At 37.3% G+C, this 14,055-nt stretch overlaps 1 pseudogene; it reads left to right on the top strand.

Annotated features, from left to right (window-relative positions):
* The first annotated feature begins 217 nt into the window (after positions 1–217).
* Positions 218–14,055, top strand: part of LOC101651246 — a 14,480-nt pseudogene continuing 642 nt past the window's right edge.

Below are 14,055 nucleotides of genomic sequence, written 5' to 3' on the forward strand. Positions count from 1 at the left end.
ACAGTTGTATGAGCCCCTAATAAAATGTGTTTTTTTAAAAAAAAAAAAAACCTCAATGTGACCAGAAAGAACCTCCCCAGGCAACACTACTGGGTGCACTAACTCAGAGCGAGTTGCTCAATGCTCACCTAGCAGGAAAATTGCTTACTATGAAAGCTCCTCTCGCCCAATGCAATTACTTTTTTTTTGGGGGGGGGGTGCAACCCCTCATATAAGGATGGTTAGAAAATCTAAGATCCTTATGAGAACAAGTCAATATAGTAAATCGCACATTGATGGTAAGAAAAGAGGGACATGATCACCTCTCTGTATACAGAAAAGGCACTCGATAAAATATAACACCATCTTTTGTTGGAAACCATCTCAAATATAGGAATAGAAGAGAACTTCCTCAATATGATTACAAGCACCTACAAAAAGATATACAACCAACATACTTAATGAAAAAGATTGAGAGCTTTCCTCTTGATATCAGAACTTTTGCCTGCTTTAAGCACTTCTATTCAAGGTTGCATTAGAAATCTGTTTCCCACAGCACTATTTTGCAGTTAGGCTCAGCAATTTATTGCAATGGTCACACAGAGCTCACAGACAATTATCACAATTACGGAGTTAATTAGGGAACTTAACAGGTTACAATTCAAGCAAGAAATGTTCACTGGACTCCTTTAACTTTCTGTTCCATAAGGGATCTTTCTCTAATGGGCACCAACTTTTCTAAATTGATACATCCAATGACAAATTGATTGTTCAAAATTATAAGTGTCAAGTCTTTTTTTCCTCCCCATAAGTGTTTTTAACAGTAAATATTTTCTCTCAGCAGACCTGAGTGGGACTCAGGTTTCTACCTCAGCTCCCAACTCTACATGCTACTGGCTTAAAATAGAGCCCGTTTCTCCCGGGCAATTCCCAACTCTCCTTGTATCACATCCAATCAAGTATAAACTGGAGGCGGTCTTACAAGCTCTTCGAAACCATGATTGATTGCCCTTAACACATGTAGGATTATGCTACAATATCAAGAAGGAGAAACTTTCAATATCCATAGTGCAGTTAAATTAAACACATACTCTTAATGTTTTAATACCCAAATTTAATGTCCTCTTTTCCACCACTGGACTTTGTCTCCATTTATGTGATTTGCAACACTGGCAGGTTGGATCCAGTAAGCCCTGACTTCCTATTGTCCTAATTTACCTGACTAGCTTTTGCCCCGGGCCACTTCAGAAGCAGCTTGCTAACCTCAGTTAAAATATAACATTTAGTACATTTCTTTCAGCCATCATGCGTAGCAATAACCAAAATAACCATTAAATATTATTTCAAATGCCGCTTCCTTCTTTCTCTTTCAAAACCTCAAGCTTTGATGAGTCTGAAGCCATTGCAGCTAATACCTCCTAAATGTTATTCTTAGGTCCCATCAAATTGGTTCTGACCAATAGCAATCCTATGCACAATGGAATGAAATAATCCTCAGTCCTGTGCCATCCTTACCATTTTTTTCTGTGCCTGAGGCTACTGTTGCAGCCCTGGTGCCAATCCAACTCATTGAGGGCCTTCCTCTTTTTCATTTCCTCTCTGCTTTACCAAGCATGAACAATCATTCTCCAGGGATTGTTCTCTACTGACAACATTTCTAAAATATGTAAGATGAAGTCTTGCTGTCCTTGTCTCTAAGGAATACTCTGGCTGTAACTCTTCGAAGGCAGATCACTTTGTCCTTTTAGAAGTCCATGGGGCTTTCAATATTCTTGTCCAGCACCATAATTCAAATGCATCTATTCTCCTTCGGTCTTCCTTATCCAATGTCCAACTATCACATGCATATGAGGTCACTGAAAATGCCATGGTGTGGATTAGGTACACTTTAGCCATCCAAGTAACATTCTTGTATTCAATACTCTAAAGAGGTCTTGTGCAGCAGATTTACCCAATGCAATATATCCTTCGATCTCTTGACTGTTGCTTCCATGAGCATTGACACTGGATTCAACAAGACAAAATCCTTGACCACTTCAATCTTTCTCCATTTATCATGATGTTACTATTGGTCCAGTTGTGAGGATTCTGGTCTTCTTGACATTGAATTGTAATACATACTGAAGGCTGAAATACTTGATCTTCATGAGCACGTTTCAAGTCTTACATAACTTTCTACAAGCAAGGTTGTGTCATCTCCATTTCTCAGGTTATTAATAAGCCTTCCTATGATCCTGATGTCACATTCTTCTCCATAAATTACAGCTTCTCTGATTATTTGCTCAACATACAGATTGAATAAGCAAGGTTAGAGGATACAACCCTGACACACACTTTTCCTGATTTTAAACATGCAATATACCCGTATTCTGTTTACACAACTGTCTCTTGATCTATGTTCAAATTCCTCATGAGCACAATGAAGTGTTTTAGAATTCCCATTCTCCTCAAGGATATTCATCATTTGTTATGGTCTACACAGTCAAATGCTTTTGCATAGTTCATAAAACACAAGTAAACATATTTCTGGTATTCTCTGCTTTCAGGCATGATCAATTTGAAGTCAACAATGCTATCCCTTGTTCCACTTCCACTTCTGACTCCAACCTGAACCTCTAGAAGTTCCCTTTCAATGTACTGCTGCAAGGATTGTTAGGTGATCTTCAGCAAAATTTAACTTTCATGCGATATCAATGATATTGGTCCCTAGTTTGAGCAATTATGGTGGGTCACCTTTTTTTGGAGCAGGCACAGATATGTATCTCTTCCAGTCAGTTGGCCAAGAGGCTGTCTTCCAAATTCCTGCCATAGACAATTGAATGGCTTAATACTAAATTTTTGCAGCTGTTTCTTCTCACTTTGACTTGTGCATCATAAGCAAATGAAGATCCTGAAGGCTCCACTCCCACAACATGGTGAACTCTATTTTGAGAAAGGAGCTCCTCCTCAACTATATTTCTAGAGCCACCCAACCCGAGGGGCCTATCACCTGGCATTATCTCTGACAGTCTTCTGCTTCCATGCATTAGGACAACAATATCTGAAAATGTTACAATGTTATGTATAAAATTGTCAGTGGCTGTTTCCTCCAAAGTTTGCAGCCAATTTGTTCTTCATAGTTTGTTAATACTTCATTTTAGAGGACGGGCAGAACTTCTAGATAGAAAATGAGAAAATATCAGAAGAACTAACCAACATTTGACCTCATATACATGTATAGAACAATCTACAACAACAGTGAAATATATGTTCTTTTCCAGTGTAATGAAAGTCTTCAGAATAGAACTTTTGTTATGCCATTAAGAAAACTACAATATATATATTTAAAGGGTCACATTGGATTCCACGCATCGAACAGTTATGAATACACCTAAATTGAGTAAACAGTCACGTCAAAGGAGAGGCCAATGTGTACTTTTATTTATGAAGCTAGAAAAATGCTCAAATAACTTTGATAGTCTGAAAACAATTTAGTGATTCTCCTTTTCTGATACATTAAGGTAAAATAGTTTTATACATTTATAAAAAACATGTTGACTTATTATGACAGTAAAGGACACAAACCCTTGAATGGTTAAACACATGGGAATGTTTCCAATACATACTGTGAATGATTAAAAAATAAATATCATTGCAAACATCTCCATGAAATCATTTCATAACTGTTAATAGTTTTAAGATCTCTTGAAAAGTATTATATGCCTGCTAGAATTATATTGTCATCACCTGTGACTCTAAATGTTTTTATCCAGTGTGGCCACTTCCTTTTAGTTGATTTCATCTAAAATCTACAGTAACTGCATTTCAGTTTTCCTGCATCTTTTTGCTCATAGTAATTTGTTTCCTCTATATAAATACTGAAATACACTTTATCCACCTCCACACCTCCCCCAAAATTTGGGGGGGGGGGACAGCCAAAAAAGTTCTTAAAGTGTAATTTACTATAAAAAACACACATCAAAAAAAAAAGAAGCATCAAAATTAATGTCTTTACCCAATATCTCTAGAAAATAGAAAAATAACTGCAAAATGCGCCTACGAGGAGAGAAATAATGAAGATTAGAGCATAAATAAATTTAAAAGAATAAAGATAAACCAAGAATCAACGAAAATAGACATTAGTTATTTGAAAGCATCAATAAAATTGACAAACCACTGGCAATTCTAATAAAAGAAAAATGTAACTAACAGAATAAGAATTGAAATGGGTTTCCTAAAAAACCCAAGGGATAAAAAGAAGGATAATGACAGAACTAGACTCCATAAATTTGAAAACCTAGAAGAAATAGTGAAATTTCTAGAAACATGTTACCTATCTAATCTAACAGACTGAAGTGGAAGATACACAACAGCCTATCTAAAAAAAAAAGAAGAAATGTATTAAGTCATTAAAACTTCACCACCAACAAAAAACAGTCTGGTCCCAGAAAGCTTCACTGGAGAACTCTAACAAACATTTAGAGAAAAGCTGACACTAATTCTACTCAAACTATTCCTGAATAGAAAAATGGATGGAATATCCTCATTTATTTTATAAAGCAAGCATAACACTGACAGAAAAACATATCAATGATTATTGAAGAAAAAAATGTTAGATCAATATCCCTCATATACATAGATGCAAAAAAATTGGAACAAAATCTTAACCCAAAGAATCTAATAATATAATAAAAAATAAACAAATGGGATTCATATTAGGTATGCAAGAATGATTTAACATTAAAAAAAAACAACCAACACAATTTACCATGTAAATAAAATGAAAGGAAATAATGACATGATCACCATCATTGCCTTGAACAAGATGAAAGAGTGAGTTTAGATCTCCAATGCAACAACTGGGTTCTAGTTTGCTTTACTCTATCTATTATCAGTACCATAGTGGTTGTCTTTCTTCTAGAAATAATGGACAGCAAACAAATGCCAATTTATGACAATTATAATAGTGAACTTTACCAATCACGTTACACAATATATGTGGAAATTCTTATACTGGTTGTAATACATTCCTTTATCTTCATCATCAGACCAAAACTCATCAAAGACAGTTCTTCAAAGAGAAAGAAGCCGTAAGGTTGACCTTCATGAAGGTTGTGGTAGAACCAAATTATTCTGGTTAATGACACTTCGCAGGTTATAAAAGAAGCAAGAAAATAGTGGAATTCCTAGAACCCACAGGCAAGTCAAATATAACTAGCTCAGAAGCATACTTTTTTCGATGATTTTGGGAATAAAGCAATGTTACCTGTAGTGTTTATTCTGATGCAGATTGCTAAGAATATGATTAAGATTGCCTGTAATAAGATTCATTCTCGTATACATCCATTTGGAGTGATTAACAATGAAGAGCACAATAAAAAATGCCACAGCAATGCAGCAAGATCCTGATAACATGTGCATCATATTTTTTACTGAAGCACTTTCAGCAGTACCTGTCATTAAGCTGAAATGTAGCCATGTATTCTATTTATAATGCTAATATTCAAATTTATATATTATCTCATTTGAAAGACCAAAATCAATCACATAATAATAAAAGGCTTGCTTGATCTAACTAAAGAACTCTATGAGGGTTTCAGAAGAAAGGTGTTAATGAGATTGGAAAATGGATGTCTGCATAAGAGTGAAACAATTAGAACACATGGCCTGAAGTTTAATAATGACCTAGCTATCTATGCCATGAATATGTATCCATGTTATTTCTTCTAAAAATGTAGAAATATATATTTTGAGGGTGAGGCTCACTGTGATGCTGAGGCTGGACAAGGAAATTAGTATGATACCAAGGAGCTCATGTGTAGTGTTGTTCTGATGTGTCCAAGGCTGAGATGTGTCACAAAAATGGCACAGAGTGTTTGAAATATAAATGTTGCTACAGCTCAGTGGCTGTCTTTTTCTGTTTTGAAACAAAGCATTTTTGTAATTCCTATCATGATGAATTTCAAAGGATAGCTAGCATTCCCAAGGGAGAATTATCACACTTACCTACAGTTTCCAAAGGAATGAGAAGAAATTGAATGTCCAATTCACATTGTTTATCTACATACTTGTGAATAATTTGCTATGGGCTGTGGCGTGTGAAGAAATGCTCATATTGTTTATAATATTCAAGTTCTTTTATGTTCAGAGTTGATATTTACCTACATCATCCAAGAAAATGTAGTGAAATTTAAACTCTGCTAAGGATAACACGGCTATTTTTACATTAAAAAAAATAAATGATTTACAATGCAAAAAGGGTGTCAAATATTAGGACACAATTATTGTTCTGGAAAGTTTTTCTTTTTGAAAAAAATATCAGATTTATGAGGTATTTTCATGTGGCCATTACTGTCATTGGCTTTGAAACATTGGGCATCTATAGATAATTTATATAAAACAATTAACATGCCCAAAGACCAAGAATGATGTTTGTAAGAAAAGAGAAAAAATAAAGAAAACAATCATTGTTTATTGTATACTGCCTTTTTGTAACCCCATATAAATGCATCATAACATGGGAATAAAAAGAGTAATATTCTTGTTTATTTTCTAGACTATTTTTAATGTGTAAGGCAGTATATAAATGTTTTAAAATTATTACAATTTACGTAAAGTAAAAGTTTGTTCAGTATAAGAATTATTAATTTACAGATGCAATTACAGTTAAAATCCTAGGGTAAGTTTGAGCATGAAATTTTAATAAAGTGCAATACAAAATGTACTTCATGATTTTTGAAATGGTAAATATACTGGAATGCATATACCCATAAAAGCACTGTAAAATTTTATACAGTGATAATGTCTTTGGAAAAGAAAATGTATCAATTGATTCAGAAAAAGCATTTGAAAAAATAAAACATCTGTTCCTGATAAAAATGATCATAAAAATAAGAATAGAATAAAACTTCGTTAGCCTAATTAAGGGCATATATACAAAGTCAATAGCTAATATTAGTCTCACTAGAGAGAAAGGGAAACCATTCCCCTTACAAGCTGAAAACAGATTAAAAATGACACTTATCACCACTCTGATACAATACTTTGCTGGAAGTCATTGTGAAATATTGTGAAAATGTCAACAATATCAAAAGTGATATACAGAAATAATACAAACCAGAACCAGTCCCAACACATCATTCTTTACAGAGCTGTTAAAACAAATAAACTGTACATTGAAAGGAAAGGGAACCCAGAAAAGCAAGTAACTACTAGGAAAAATAATAGAGTAAGAGGTCTCAAATATTCTGATCTCAAAACACAGGTACAATAACCACAATAACCTGGTGATGATACAATGACGGACATACAGAACAATGTAACAGAATCTAGAACTCAGAAGTAAATCTTCTTGCCTATGGATAGCTGATTTTTGACTAATGGCCAAAAATAATGAAATGGGAGAAGAGATCGTCTTTTTGACAAATGGAGTGAGCCAAACAGTGTACCTACATACAGAAAAATAAATCATGGCTCTTATCTCAAAACCACATACAAAAATGAACTCAAGATTGTTCAAAGATCTTGAGTTTTGCAGAGATGTAAAACCAAGAACCAAAAATATCATAAATTGAAAAACAGAAATAAATGTAGGGACCTAATACAAAGCATAAATATACTGTCAAATGTAATTGAAAATACACAAAAATCAGAGAACAAACAAGATGACTGGGACTTTCTGGAAATTAGATTCTTATGTGAATCTAAAGATTTCACCAAAGGAATTAAAAGAATACCCATGATCTTACCCCGGGAAAGGAGATGTGAGCCAGCTGCAAAAAAGTACCTTAATCTCTGATAAGATTCCACAAAGCCTCTGAAGAAATTAAGCAGATTAAATGCAATACTTAAGGGGACTTCCATCAAAATAGTAACCAAGGAGCACATACCAGAGGAGCTCCACAGAAATCAGTGCAGGAAACCAACTGAGAGGGAAATTTCATGCTGCTGGGTCACAGAACGAGGACCATAAAGATAGGTACTACAGATCCACTAGGTTTTGAGTAGCTGTGGGCTCTTGGCTAACCACTGTGGAGGTCAGCTAAGGTTTAACCTTAGCTGCGCTATAGTCTCAGCCAGAGTTGGGCTTCTTTGGCTGGCCCAAGGCCTTTACTTCAACATAGCCAGAGCTTGCCGCTGCCTCTGGGCAGTGTTTGAACCCCTCCAGCTCCACAGTTAGATGATTAGGGCTCAGCTATAGCTTTACATTTGTTTCACTCTCTTCTTTCTTTCCCCCCAGTCTCAGCAGACTGAGTTTTTTTTTTTCCTCCTCCCTTTTCTCTTATACACCACTGCTGACCTCCAGGCCACTTCCCTTAACCTAGGTCAATTACGCCCTCCCTCCACCCAGCTGGGGGAGCTCTACCATATGCAGCTGTAAAATGTCACTGGGTAAATCCCGCCCACCTCCCCCAGGGGAAATTGCACCCCGGCCACGTACCTGCCATCTGCAGTGTAACACTCGGCTGAGGAAATCCCGCCCACCCTCTGAAGCATAACCCCGCTGTTGAGGGAAACCCACCCACCTTTTCCAAGTAGAAATCCCACCTGCATGGCTGTGGGAGCACCTGCCCATCCTCTGTGGTCCCAAATGACTAAGGAAACTTCTTCCTGTCTGCCGTAGTGCCTCACATGGCCTAAGGCAGCTCCACGAACACCCCAGCGCTCTACGCTGCTGTAGGAACTTCTGCCCAAACTCTGCGGTGATTTAGCTGACTAGGGCAATTCCGCCCACCAACTGCAGTACTCTACATCAAATCAGGGGCATCCACCTGCCTTCTGTGACACTCCCATCACAGCAGGCACCTATGCACACCCTATGCAGCATCCTAAACTGCCGTGGGTCACACCACCATGGTTCCATGTGAGATTATCCAGTGCAGCACCACCCTTGAGGATCCACAACCCACAAACCAGCTTCCCCTGAGAGGAACATCCAACTTTCTCTCAAAATGAAAAAAAAAATTGGTTGGCTGGGGAAAGAGTGAAGCCACAGGAGGATAAAGTGGTAGGCCAGTCCAATGGTGAAATTACTGTAGGAAGTTCAAAGAAGCAATCCTTCAAGTCTGCCAGAGAGAACTCAGTGCTCTTAAAATCTCTGGAAAATGGCGCCAGGCTCCTCTAAAGCAACACAATGCAAACAGCAATCAGCTCCAATGACCTCAATGGAAAAAAGGAGAAACAAAAGGCAATGTTGGAAGAAGTCCTGAATCTAACGATGCTCATAGAAGAAGCAGACATTGATCTGTCACAGAAAGAAATTTTCTGAATGCTGCTTGGAGTCATAAAGGATATGAGGGAAACAATGCAGAAAAAGGATGAAATGATAAAGGAGATAAAGGCCATACACCAAAGGGAAATGCTAGAGCTTAGTGGCAAAATAACAAAACCCAGTAGCAAATTCACAGACTTCGCTAACCGACTGGAGGAAGCAGAGAACTGCACCAGTGACCTAGAGGACTAACAAACAGACTTTAACACACATGAAAAATAAGTAAAATAAGATCATCAGAGAAGCTGAGGAAAACCTGAGAGCTATGTCTGATGCTATGAATATGTACAACATCAGAATAATTGGATTACCACAGGAAGACACAACAAAGAAGTCAACAATAAAAATCACGAAGGAATTCATGGAGGCAAACTTGCCTAACTTACTGAATGAAAACCAGGCAACCATTCAGGGGGCTGAAATAACACCAGCTAGACTGAATCCCAGGAAGCCACCAAGGCACATAATAGTTAAACTATCCAACTTTGAGGAAAAGGAGAAAATCATGAAAGCAACTAGGGAAAAGCAAGCAGTCACATATAAAGGTACCCAAATAAGAATATGCTCAGACCTATCAGTGGACCATGAAGAAGAGGACAGAGTGAAGTAACATATTCCAAAAATTGAATAAATATAACATAAATGCAAGAATACTCTAGCCAGCCAAGTTATCTATCAAGATAATGAAAAACTCAAAGACTATGTTGAAAGAAACCCAGCCCTATAAGAGATCCTTGATGATCCAGTATGGACAGAAGAACAGCACTCACTGAGCACAAATAAGAGACCACTACATAGAGCAACCCCACCCAGAAGGCAATAAGAGAAAACAGCCCCCAAGATAGCATTGCCTTAAGGGTGGGAAGAAGTCAAGAATGAAACACACACATATGCACAACACATTGATAAGAAAGGGAGGAAGGAAAACACCCAACACAAAAGGTATAATACAACAACACAGAGTCCTCAGATGGATGTAATAACCCTGAATATCAATGGACTGAACTCAGGCATTTAAAAGGCTGAGGATAGCAGACTGGCTTAGAAAACACAACCAATCAATCTGCTGCCTACATGAGACACATCGCAAGATTACAGACAAAAAAAGGATGACAATCAAAGGCTGGAGAAAAATATACCAAGCAAATGGCAATTAAAAAACAAACAAACCAGGGTTGCACTCCCAATCTTGGACAAATTGATCTTAAGGTGCAAGCCATAATAAGAGATAAGGAGGGCCACTCTATAATGCTCAAGGGAACAGGAGACCAAGAACCTATGAGCATAATAAATGTATAAGCACACAAAGAGAGACCCGCGAAATTCCTCAGTCAAACACTCCAAAAGATGTAAAAACAAATCACAGGCTGAACAATTATAGTAGGTGACTTTAATACACCACCCTCAGAGAAAGACAGATCATAGTGAATGAAACTTAACATGGAGGCTAGTGATTTTAACATTATGAGTAGACGAATTGACCTGATAGACATTTTCATAGCTCTCCACACAAATACCAAAAAAAAAAAATCACATTATTTTCAATCCCACATGATACATACTCAAAGACAGACCAGATGTTGGGACACAAGTTGAATTTGTGTAAATCCAAGCACACTTTGATTCTCTTCCAACAACTATGCCATAAAGCTGGAAATCACCGAAAGGATGATTAAGAGAACAAGGGCAAACAATTGTAGGATGAATCATTCCTTATTGCAAAAGAGTTGGTGCTGGCCCAGATCAGAGTGCTGGCCCAGATCTGGGTGCTGGCCCAGATCAGAGAAGAAATTAGTAAGTTTCTAGAAACCAATGAAAATGAGAATAGGATCTAACAAAACCTTTGGGCTACAGCAAAGGCAGTTATCAGAAGAAGTTTGATAGCAATACAGGCCACATGAAAAAGGAAGAGAGACTTATGTTTGATACGCAGACAGAAAATTTAGAGCAATTACAGCAAACAGGACAATCCTACGAATAACAAAAAAAATTGTAAGGAATAATAAAAATCAGGGCTGAGATTCATGAGAAGGAAAACAATAAAAATATGGAAAAAATTAATGTAGCTAAAGGTTGGTTCTTTGAAATGATTAACAGTATCAACAAACTACTGGCAAACCTACCAAAGAAAGGAAGGAACACATTTCAATAGCAAGGATGGGGGATGAAACAGGGAACAATACCACAGACCCTAATGAAATCAAAAGAATAATTGAACAGTACTACAAAGGCCTGTACTCCAATGAATTCAACAACTGTGAAGACATGGACAAATATTTGGAAAAGCAATCCTGCCTTAGACTATCCCAGATGGATGTCAAGAATCTCAACAGACCCATAGCAATAGAAGAAATAGGCAAGGTTATCAAGGGATTACCAAAGATAAAATCCCCTGGACCAGATGGCTTCACAAGAGTACTCTACCAAGCATTCAGGGAAGAACTGACACCAATCCTACACAAATTGTTCCAGAACATAGAAAAAGACAGCAAACTCCCAAGTTCTTTCTATGAAGCTAGTATAACTCTGATACCTGAACCGGACAAGAATCCCACAAAAATTGAGAACTACAGACCAATGTTCCTAATGAATATTGATGCAAAAATCCTTAACAAAATACTGGCTAGTAGTATACAAAAATATATAAAACAAATAATTCACCATGACAAAGTGGGATTCATACCTGGGAGGCAGGGATGGTTCAACATATGAAAGACCATTAGTATTATTTTCCACACTGACATGAAAAATTATAAAAATCACATGATAATATAGATAGAAGCAGAAAAAGGATTCAACAACATCCAACACCAATTCCTGTTTAAGACACTCAAGAAGACAGTAATGGAAGGAAAATTCCTCAATATAATACAAGCTATATATGAAAAACCAACAGCCAATGTGGTAGTCAATGGGAAAAAGATGAAAACAATCCCACTGCAAAAGGGGACCACACAAGGATGCCACTTGTCCCCACTCTTATTTAATATCATGCTGGAGGTCCTAGATAACAACATAAAGAAAACACATCTAAGGTATTCTCCTGGGGAAAGAAGAGGTGAAACTATCATTATTCGCAGATGATATAATTTCATACATAGAAAATTTGAAAAGCTCCACAAGGGGAGTACTGGAAGCAATAGAGGAATATGGCAGAGTGGCAGATACAAGATCACCAAACAGGTTCAAAAAGGTGGCGCCCTTCACAATAGTCAAGCATAAATTGAAATTTCTAGGGATATACCTGATTAAAAAACCAAAAGATTAGTACGAGGAAAAATGCAGAATGTTATTACAAGGAACCAAGCATGACTTCAACAAATGGAAGAATATCCCATGCTCATGGATCAGAAGACTCAATATAGTAAAGATGTCAGTTCTGCCCAAGGCACTAGATAATATTAATGCTATCCCGATCCAAATACCATCATCTTTCTTCAAAGAATTGGAAAAACCAATTACCCACTTCATATGGAGAGGGAGGAAGCCAAGAATTAGCAGAGAACTCCTCAAGAAGAAGGACAGAGTGTGAGGGATAGCTTTACTTGACTCTAGCACATATTATTCAGCCACAGTGTTCAAAATGACATGGTACTTGCATAAGGACAGATACTCAGACCAATGGAAAAGAACTGAGAAGTCAGAAATAAAATCATCAGCAAACAACAAACTGATCTTTGATAGGGTCCCCCAAAATTATCAAATGGGAAGCAGATGCCCTCTTCAAAAAGAGGTGCTGGAAAAAAAATGGATATACACCTGCAGAAAAATGAAGCAAGACCTGTATCTCACTCCTTGTACAAGAATAAACTCAAGGTGGATCACAGACCTTGAGGTAAAATCCCAATCTATTAGGGCCATTGATGAAGGAATTGGGACAAACCTGGGAACTTTGGCCCAGGGAATACATAGACTATCAGAAATAGGGAAGGACACAAATACAGATGTCATAAATTGACAAGTGGGGTATATTGAGGATTAAACACCTGTGTGCATCGAAAGAATTCACCAAGAGAGTAATATGAGAGCCCACAGACTGGGAAAACATCTTTAGCAATAACACATCAGACAAAGGCCCTTATACTAAAATCTAAGGCAGTCTGCTAGCTTCCAAAAAAAAATAAACGAATTGCCACTGAGGAGGTGGGCAACGGACCAGAACAGAAGTTTCACAAGGGCATAAATCCAAATGGCCAATTAACATATAAGAAAATGTTTCAGATCTCTAGCCATAAGAGAAATGTAAATTAAAACAACTATGAGATACTACCTAACACCCTCAAATATAGCCCAATTAAAAAAATCAGAAAGTAACAAATGTTGGAAGGGCAGTGGAGAGATAGGTACTCTCACCCACTGCTGGTGGACCTGTAGGTATGTACAGCCACTATGGAAATCAATATGGCAATATTTAAAACAGATGGAAATTGAGCTACCCTATGAACCAGCAATCCCCCCTACTGGGCATACACCCAGAACAGGCAAGAAACAAACCACAGACATACATTTGTGCTCCAATGTTCATCACGGCACATTTCACAATTGCAAGGAGTTGGAAGCAACCCAGATTTCCATCAACAGATGCATGGATTAAAAAAACGGTTGTACATACATACATACAATGGAGTTCTACACACCTCTAAAAAGCAGTGATAAATATATGAAGCTCATTGCTGCATGGGAAGAACTGGAGGAAATTATGCTAAGCAAAGTAAAACAAGCACAAAAGGACAAGTACAACATCAGTCCACTGAGGTAAGCATAAAAATGTAAAAGGGGTCAGACATTCTTCTCAGAGCTGCCGCAGTCTCCTGCTTCAACAGTGC

Source organism: Echinops telfairi, unplaced genomic scaffold (assembly GCF_000313985.2).
Source record: "Echinops telfairi isolate 266 unplaced genomic scaffold, ASM31398v2 ScPeMD7_7418;HRSCAF=8456, whole genome shotgun sequence".
Lineage (NCBI taxonomy): Eukaryota > Metazoa > Chordata > Mammalia > Afrosoricida > Tenrecidae > Echinops > Echinops telfairi.